Source organism: Nuphar pumila, chromosome 10 (genome assembly GCF_984573655.1).
Source record: "Nuphar pumila chromosome 10, dmNupPumi1.hap1.1, whole genome shotgun sequence".
NCBI lineage: Eukaryota > Viridiplantae > Streptophyta > Magnoliopsida > Nymphaeales > Nymphaeaceae > Nuphar > Nuphar pumila.
The window spans coordinates 87987288-87997846 of record NC_143258.1 but is presented as its reverse complement, the minus strand read 5'-3'; positions in this window follow the sequence as shown (position 1 = coordinate 87997846).

Here is a 10559-nt window from a genome sequence, read left to right as displayed (position 1 = left end):
GGGGAGAAATGATCGCCCACGCCACCCTTTAATCACGGTGCCCTTTAAGCCAAGGTCTACACTCAGCTTTGGTTTCAGCTTTCTAGCTGAGACTCACCTAGGGTGTCAACGGATCGGATTTGGTTCAGACCCAGGTAAGTTCAAACTCCGATTTAACTTCGATGTGCGAGTATCAGGTCTGGATCTGAGTCTGATAGAATCCATCATAAAAGAAACCATAGTTAGGTTCTATATTACATGAACTCGACCCGGTTCATACCATATAATATTATTAAAAATCACGGGTCTTGATCGAAATTCAGGTCGGACTCTTGTTTTGTATGAAATTTCACCAACCATACCTTGCTCCATATACTAATCAGACCCTTGAATCCGATTCTAATCGGACATCCTTTATCACCAAAATCCTATAGATTTGGTACAGGTCGGGTCCGGATCAAACCTTGAATTAAAGCATGGATTCTAAGATCTTATGTTTCATTTGTGTTGTTTATGGCCTTCGTTTAGGAAGCTTCATGGGCTCCCTTGACTTCACTATCCAATCAAGCATGCAGTCTTTGTGCATGGCTTTTTTCCACTAGTATGGCACTAACCACTTGTTGGATTTGGAAAACAAGCTACCAATGGTAGCCACTGCGTACCACATACAGACACAAGTAGGGGTGGCATCGAGCCCGGCCGGCTAATGGACCAGGCTGACTGGGTTGTTGACCGGTCAACGGCTTAACCCGTTTACTAACGGGCCGGGTTTTGGCGTGGTTAATCTTAACACGCTCGGGTTTGAAGAGAAGCCCATGGCCCGGTCCATTGGCCCAATGGGCCAATGTGTAGCGGGCCGGGTCCAACCCGGCTGGCCTGACTCAATCTTAAAATATATAAATGCTTGACCCAAAATATGGGTTAATGAGAGAACAACAAGTTTCTATGCAACTAATTCCTAATTAGTGCAACTAATTAGGTAAATAGTAATAATTAACAAATTAATAGCAAGTTTTCATGCAACTAATTAGGTAAATAATAATAGTTATCCAAGTTACTATGTATTAGTTAATTTTTAAAATTTATATATTATTAAATAAATAATAACTAACTCAGGCCCATTGAGGCGGGCCTGGTAGCCCGCAGGCCAGCCCGAGCCCGGCCCACGTATATAACGGGCTGGGTTTCAACCAGATACCTAACGGGCCCGGGCCTAAAATCATGTCCCAAACCCAGCCCATGGCGAGCCAGGTGGGCTTGGCCCATCTGGCTGCCAGGCCGGTTGCCCACCCCTAGACACAAGAGCAGGTGATATTTTGAGAAGAATATTTCGGAAACAGTGTGGCGTGTTCAATCATGGAGGCACACCATTTTGGTAGCTAGTCTCTAGACCTGGCCTCTCAATGTTCATAGGGATACTGTAAAACTACCTTCAAGTAGGGCTGGTAAACCAGTTGACTGACCCAAGCTTGGGCTGTTTGGACTCGACTTGTTACCAGATCATGAGCTGGCTTTGTTTTCTAAACAAAACTGTTTCTCGAGGGTTTTAAAGGTTGATAATATATATATATATATATAACACATATAATAAGCAGCGTATTGCATATATAATAGACGCATAAAATATATAATATATAAATATTTGATATGTAAAATGAGCCTATACGAGCCGAGATTGGCATGTTATTGCTCGGCTCATTTACCTAAACGAGCTGACTTGTAGCTCAACTCACTGATCTCAATTTTTGAGCCGAGCTGCTCTCCTCTCCCAGCCCTACCCCCATGTCTTGTCTCCTTATGTACTATTTTTAATGAAAATTTACACAAGGCAAGTCGTTGGCATTGTGTCCATCTTTAGTTGCTTTGCAGTAATGACATACACTGCATGTCTGCATTCACGCACACATGCATGTAAGTTTGTGCATTTACGTGCACATAGAACACGTGAAACCTAGCTGCAATTGGCTCACAATGTTTTTGCTGAATCACATTCATGGCTGCATACCCCGCCTACAAAAAGGCCCTTATCTGGGGGCACAGTGTCAATCACGAGTGCACATGCATAAGCCTGCACATCTTGGTTTATCAATCATCAAACCATTGCCTTGCATGCCAAGCACACTATCAATCCACTCAGATGAGAACATGCACATGCATGCATATGAGTGCATGATTTTTTTTTTTCCATATAGGAACCGGAAAACCACCCTAGAAGGGTGTAAACCCGGGCGCACCCCTTGACCCCAAAGAGCCACCGGCTTCGGCTTACACAAGGAGAATAATGCCCGCGGAAATCGAACCCCGGCTGCCCGTCTAACAGCCGAGGGCTGTTAGAACTATACATGCTACTCCTCGTGTCTTCCAGAGTGCATGATTTGCTGCTAAAAGTGAATAAATGCCCCCATTTTTTGGCCAATTTGGCAGCTTGGAAAGGGAGGTGGCAGTACCATTGGTTTGTTCACTTCACCATGAGATACAAACAAGGTTGTTAAATGCGATGAGGCGAAGCGAGGCGTTGAGCCTGCGCTTGGCGTACGCCTCAGATACTGAGGCGTACGCCTCTCACAACGTGAGACTCTCAAGCAAGGTTGTAAATGCGATGAGGCGAAGCGAGGCGTTGAGCCTGCGCTTCGCCTCTGAGGCGTACGCCTCTCACAACACTGGATACAAACACCTCTTTTTTTTCACTAATCTAACCTCATATATATACATGTTTCCTTAGTGGGAATTAGCACCTGTAAGCATTATTTCAAAAGGCTTCAAAAATCAACAGCCCACAATGTGCAATATTTTCACACCACCTTATTTTGAGATGAAAAGCACGATTCAAATGCCTATTTATAACATTTGGATTATTCTTAATTGATCTATTAGGTCTGGTTGGATAAAAAATAACTTGCATTTATGTGATCTAGAGATGTTTGTACATCATTCAACCATGACCAAATATTAACCTATCCCGCAGGGTGTGTCAAAAAGAATATGCCTTCATTGTTCTCTGTCCCTTGTACAACAACAATAGCAATTTTGCATAGACAAAAAAAAAAAGGATGGAGATTTTCAAGAAAAATGGTGTTGTCTCTGAGTTGATTAACAAGAAAGAAAAGTGTGGGTGAGACCATGTGGCAAAACATCCTCTGGCCTCGGCTGTGCCTGTGAATGTTTCAGGTTACATTAGGATCAAATGTATGGGTCCAAACCAATGTTATCAGTATCGGTGCAAATCGGCCTGTATCGGCCGATGTGTAACGTATCGCTGAAAATCGATACGCTACATGGGGGTAAATAGCCTGATTCAAAACGAAACGGTTTGGTACACCCAATACCGTGAATTGGTACCACCTAAATCGGGCGTATCTGTTTGGTTTCCCGCCTAAACCTAACCCCAAATCACACTACAACCCCCTTCCGCTGCTGGTAACCTCTCTCTGTCTCTGGTGCTGTTCTGATTTTTTTTTTCATAATTTTCTGATTTTTTAAAGATTTTTCTATTTTTTTAAAAAATAGTTTAAAAGTTTTTAAATAGACGAGATGGGTCCCATACGATATGGCCCGATTCAGGCTTTTATTTTTTTGAAAAAGAAAATGATACGGGTCCCATTCCGATACTTACAACATTGGTCCAAACAACAAAAACATTGTTATTAAGGTCTCTGCTTTGTTGCTTCAGCATGTTATTCGACTGTGGGTGAAGGGCACGGTATGGGAGGCACACCATGTGTGAAGTCTCCCAATAATGGCATTCCCTTGCTGTATGTGCAGGCTGAAAATGCCATTATTGGGCTTTGGAGTACCTGGCCGGAATTGGGTCGGGCTCAGTCTGTAATTTGCAGCCCCAGCTCAAATAACGTTGGGCCGTGCCCGACCTGATTAGGTAATCAGGCTGGGCCTTTTTTTAAATACACAAGGCCTCACAAGCCCAATCCTTTAACTGGGTTCGGCATAGAGGGCTCAATCCGAGACCGAGTATGACTGAGTTGGGCCGGGCTCAAGCCAAGACATGGGTCAGGCCTGTCAGGCCTTGGCCTTCCATCCCCTCCACCGCGCTATAGTCTCTTTCCTGTTAGGGGGCATGTTGCATGTTACAAAATTGCTTCTCTTTGCTGATTTGGAGACCTGATACAACTTTAAAGAGAGTCATACTTTTCAAGAATTGAGTGATGGATTGCTTATGATCTCTAACAAAAAAAAAAATACATCATCCCCATTGAAGGAATGGTGTCATTGTAAGTCACCTATAACAACTGGGCTCATCATGCCTATTGATACATATAGATTATAGAGATTAAGGTGCCTTGTTAATTTCTTCATCACTAATAAAAATAGGTGTGCAGAGATCAGGTCCCCATATCGAATCCCTCTGCTCTCTCAAAATTACTGACTGTTAATTGTCACTGCTGCATAGGATGGAGTTCTAACACACCTCATTTTTTTCTGTCCAGCTTCTGTCAAATCCAAATAAAATTAAAGTGCCCCTCAAAGAGTTCTCAGTTCACTCTATCATATGCTTTGGTCAGGTCAGTCTTAAAATTTTTTCTTTTTTTTATTTATTAGAAAACATGGTATCTGTTATCTCATATATGCCACGAGGATGCTTTTTTGAATGCTGAAAGTTCCAACACCACTTTATGATCTCATTTTCACTTCATGATTTATGGGGAGAGTCAGTTAGGTGAAAACCACCCACAAAAAGCAGAAAGGACATGGCGTGCCTTAAAAGAAAAACATGTTATTGAGTGCAAGTTATTTGGCTTGAAATTAAAAAAAATAAAAAATAACATATGCTAAAATATGACAAAATGTAAGGATAGGACGCGTTGTGAATTATTCCCTATGAAGCAAGGTCTCTCTTTCTCATAGTTTTAAGTAGATATTGGCATGTCCGTCCTATTATTAAAAAAAATTCAAACCTGCAATCCTTCAGACTGTCCAATCTGGCTGGCCTAACGGCCCAAGGCCGTGAACCAATACTCTTTCATGTGGTGAATAGTTTCATTGGCCCTGTACACCACCTAACTGCCTAGCGAAAGTTGATCAAGCGGATCTTTAAATGCATATTCTATATGTTCCATGTCATTTCGTGCATCTCATACCAGCTAACACGTTTGAAAAGGGCATAGACTTGCCTTAGCCTTGCGTGCCATGAAGCATATTGCGACTCCATGTGTACGCTACAACAAAACCTCTTCACTAAAAGAACAAGACATTGTGGCCTTCCGTCTAAAGACTTGTTGATGATTAAACACTACAAAAAAGAGCACCAACCAAACTCATTTGTTGGCTCCTAGGCATTCACTCGCTTAACCTCAAGTCACCATTCTCGATTAAAATCACCTAAAGTGATCCCCGAAAAAATTAGTCCTAACTCACACATATCTTCATGTGTTCAAACGTTATGCATAAAAAACTTCTCTAAATCAAGTGGTGCTTAACCAAATCTCCAAAGGCAACATCCTATGATCCATTGATAATGCTTAACCAAACAATGTTGTACATTTGTACTGCATGGCAATGCACTAACGATGATACCATTACCTATCGCATGTCATGCTATCACCGCACATCACCGATAAAACCAACGCATACCGCACATTCTTAAACTCGATGCATTTTTCACTCAGTAAAGCTCTGCACTGCACATGCCTTATTCTGAAAGCTCAATCTAAGACATATCATATAGTTTATTGTATTCATTATTATTTACGGCAACAATTACTATAACCTACATTTTAAGAAAAAATAAGATATAATACTTATTAAGTAGAATTTACAAATTTATGTGGATTTAAAACGTTTATAAAAGTGACAATTAAGCTTTGTTAGAATGCCACATGACCGTATCAAACCCTATAGGGTACGAGTTTGGTGATAAATAAGAAGACCCGATTAGAATCCGGCTCATACCCAAAGGGTACAATTAATACATGGAGCTGGGTATAGTTTGTAAAATTTTATACCAGATGAGCTTGACCCAAGTTTCGATTAAGATATGTACATTTTTATAGCTTGACCCAAGTTTCGATTAAGATATGTAAATTTTTAATATAAAAAGGATAAAAAAATATTATTTCACTAGGTATGGTTCGGGTCTGACTCATGTAGTTCTTATAAGATCCGGGTATGGTTTCTCTTACAGTGGGTCCGATTAGACCCGAATCTGGAACTGGTACCATCATCTCAAATTTGGTTTGAGTTTGGTTCCACCTGAGCCTGAACCAAACCCGACCCGTTGACACCCCCTACTTCCAACTGCAGGAGCCTCGCTTGCTTGTAAGGATCTGACACCCATATGGACTTGCCTTTTTGAATGCTACAAAGCCATAAGTTGAAAGTTCCCTTTGCACTTTATCATCCCATTTTCATATTCATGCTTTATGGGGAGAGTGAATTGGGTAAAAAAACACCCACAAAAAGCAGAAAGGACATGGCGTGTCTTAAAAGATATTTTGGCTTGAAATAAAAATATAACATAAACTAAAATATGACAAAAGGTAAAATCATATTTTTTTATCATTTTTACATTGAAAATTTAGGAGTCTTAATCAAAAGTCGGGTCAGTCCAGGTCTGGTATAAAATTTTACAAACTATAACCGGATCCATGTATTAATCAGATCTTCGGGTTTGGACTCGAGTCTTAGTCGGGTCCTATCATTTATCACCATACCCAGACCCTATAGGGTTTGGTTCGGTTGGGTCCGGGTAAACCAGGCCCGTTGGACACCCCTAATCACAATTCTCACCCTAACCAACTGGGAGACCCTGACCAGTAGCATTTAACTTTCCAAGTTTGACATGGTTTGTACTGGGCTGCCCCAACACCTGAGTCTCCTTTAACCCAAATGCTGTGTCCGATTAGGTTCAGTCAAAGGGTGTCCATTTTCAAGGAAAAAAGAGGCCAAATCAGGATATATTGTAATTGCAATGTTGTCTTTAAGACCTGAGTCGATTTTCAAAATGAATCGGCTGATTTGGAATCGTACCAAATCAAAGCTGAATCGGACACTTTTTTATCTTTTTAATATAAAAAATATTAAATAAACATGGATCAAAATGCTTAGAAGTGAAATAGATCAATGGGATTCTGTTCACCAAAAGATTAAAAAACAAACAAACAAACCAAGGACGTTTCTGAATCCATCTCATCCCTTCTCCCTTCTACTTCATTTTTTTGTTCAGTAAGAAGGAAGATTTAACCAAGTGTAAATGCTAGGAGCAGTCAATTAGTGACAGAAAACCCGGGCCAAACTGTCTAGCTCTGTTGTGGGCAGGACCTTAGCTTTTTTTTTGTCAAGACCTCTCAATGCATGGGAGAAACCTTCATGAAACTGATAGAAGATTATTAAAATACTAAAACATTTTAAAATATAAAAATATTTAAAAAATGGGTTGAAGCCTGAATCTCTTCTTATCAATCGGTTTTGGGGTGATATGATAGGAATCGGATCTCACAACACTATTTTATTGGTTGAGAGACCAAAGTACTTTATAGATAAACTCTATAGTAAATTTATTCAGACTTTTTGATTAATTAAACTTGAAAAGGGAATTTTCTTTTATGTAGTCGTACCGGACACGTGGTGATTAATGTATATTTTATGTTTAAATTAATCAAAAGTCGGCATAAATTTACTCTAGGTTTAACTATAAAGGACTTTCGTCTCTACAAAAAAAAAAAACTATGTGAAGGTTTAGGTCATTCAAATCTCATGGTGGGTCCCACATTTTATGCCGACTCAATAATTGTTGCTTAAACAAAAGAGAAGAAAAAAAAATATTGCTAAAAACCCGGACGCGTGTGGGGCCCACAACCCAACGTCTCTGCCACGGAATCACGGTATCACATTTTCTTCGCTTAAAAAAGTCATTTTCCATATCGTTTTCACTTATGCATTGTCAACTTCTCCTTAATTAGCTTTTTATTTATTTATTTATTTATAAAGTTTAAAAAATTCGCCCCAAAGGCAGATGAGAGCGGATCTTGTCAACCAGCTCAGTACAAGTGGGACCCATAGATAAGAGGGGTTTGTGGTTGTAAACATTCAAGTATCATGGTGGGTTCCTAAAATAATATTAAATTTTTTGTATTTTTTATATTTATTAAAAATTAGCTGAATTGGCCTTTAATCGTGTCAAAATTCTGTCTATACATACTAATATCATTGGTTTCAGGTCAACTTGAGTTCATTGTGTCTGCTATAATAGTAAATGGCATTCATGAGACTAAACATTTTATGGCCAATTACAGGATGCAAGCCTAGGCCGGACCCAGTTAGCCAACCGGTCAGGCTTGACCAAGCCCTGCCTATCAATGTCTCAATGAAGCCCGCCCACTAAACAGATTGGGCCAGCCCGACCCGCCCATTGTCCACCCGTAATACCAACCCTCTTAAACATTATGAACTTGAGTCTACGTGCCCTTATATTTTAGGAACTTTCAACCGATTGAAACGGATTAGACCTACGTCCCAAAGGGATTTGTCCATATTTCCGTTTATGATGGTTTGGGCATATTCGACGAAGGCCTAATGATGCTCCGGTTAGAAGGATGGAGAAATGAGAAAATATATTAGCTAAAAGAGGTCGGGGTAGGCCTAAGAAGACTTGGATGGAGATGATAAGAAAGGATACGAAGGCTTTGAACCTCACTGAGAACATGACATTGGATAGAAATGATTGGAGGAGAAGCATTCATGTGGAAGACCCAAAATGATTTTCTGTTGGTTCATATCGCTGACCCCAATTAGTTTGGGATGAAGGCATTGTTGTTGTTGTATAACTCGTCGAATGTGGGTCATATCCAAGATAAATGTACTTGAGGTTACACAACCCATTTTTCACATGAAGATCAATTGGAGTAACTTTTTCTTAGTATTCTTCGGAAAAAAAAATTTCTTAGTGGATCTCATATTACAAGGTCCCATTTTCTAAAACAAATACAAAACTTTATTGCTAAACCCGAGTAGGATATACGTCTAAACTGGAACCAATATATAAAAACCGAATCCAAAATTGGATTTAACCCACATCTGTGATAGATAGTTAGCCAATATCTTTGGGCTTATTTAGATATATTGGTATTCAGGTTAGAGCCAAATAAATACTAAAACTAGAACCAAGATCCAAAAGTCAGATCAAAACCAGATCTGGCATATATTTTCACAAAGGAGAGCATATGTATAAGTTTGTGTTAGATCTTAGTGTGCCAAAGGTTGGTTATGACCCGATCCCAATCCATACTAGTTTCGATAAGATCCAATTAAGAATTCAGGTTGAACTCATAGGGTCCAACTAACATACATAGTGGGATATGGTTTATAAAATTTCATACTAGATTCTGTCTGACATGAGTTCCTATTAAGATCCAAATGAAAAGTACATAAAATATTGTTTTTCTTGTTATGGATCAAATCTGGTTTATGTAAACATTATAGGACCTTACTATATTCATTTATATGATAGACCCGGATGGAGTGGGGTCCAGGCCCAGCAGAAGCAACTGAAGTCAAATTTGGGTCTGGACCCACATGGATCCCGTGAAGGTCACACCTGTTGACACCTTCAGATAAATCTATAAAAAAAATATATTAATGAATAAAAAAAAGGATAGATGGATAGTTTTGACATTTTAAAGTATTTAACTCAAGTTACATAGATGAGAGTAACGGTAGGTTAGACCATGTACCATTGTAAAATTAAATTAAGGTTCAATGTAAAGAAATTCAAAAAAGGTAGTTATAACATGAAATTTCAAGTAAAATGTGTGACTTAGCTTGTTCTTCAATAGGAAGATAAGAAGTTGTTTCAAAGTGAAGTTTTAGTTTTTATGTTTTAACATATTAAGATAATATTTTTATGAATTGAGTAATTTCTCACTTGATAAGACTTGTCAAAATTCATACCTTCCACCCAAAGCTGGTGAACCAACAATTGCATTTCATCAATTTGAGGTAGAAATAGTTTGTCGTCAATAAACACGAAATTCATATATTTACTAACTGGAAACTTTCTAGTTAGCATGTATCCTCTATATTGTATTTGCTCTAAAGAGCTTCGTAGTCTTCTTTAGAGTAGAGATCAAATGGGAGGTCGGACAACACATTTAGAACTAATTTCTATTTGCAAGAAGACTCAAACCATGTGGCTCATTCCAGGCTTAGACTTGTTACCCCGAGTCGTTGTCCATTCTTGCTTGGCTGCACCCACATGACTCAAAGGACCTGACCTACCTAAACCTACACATGGTCAACCAAGGTGGTGCTAGTTCATCAAGTCACACTTTTGTTTCTGATTCCAAGTTTTGATATGTCCTGACTCGGCCTAGACCCAAAGTCAAAATATTAGCTTAAGTTGACTTGAAGTTACGAACTCAACTAGTCATATTGAGTCAACTTCCTCTTCCTCGCATATAATTAATTACTTGAGCCAAAACGATCACCAAACCATGAATCCTCAAGTCAAAGTCTTTGACTAAACCAAATCACCTGAGCCTAAGCTCGCCTAAGTTTCTTGACAGCAGCAACATGGCCCGACCAAAATGAACCCAGCAAACCGTGACTGCCCAAGTCAAGGCCTATCACTG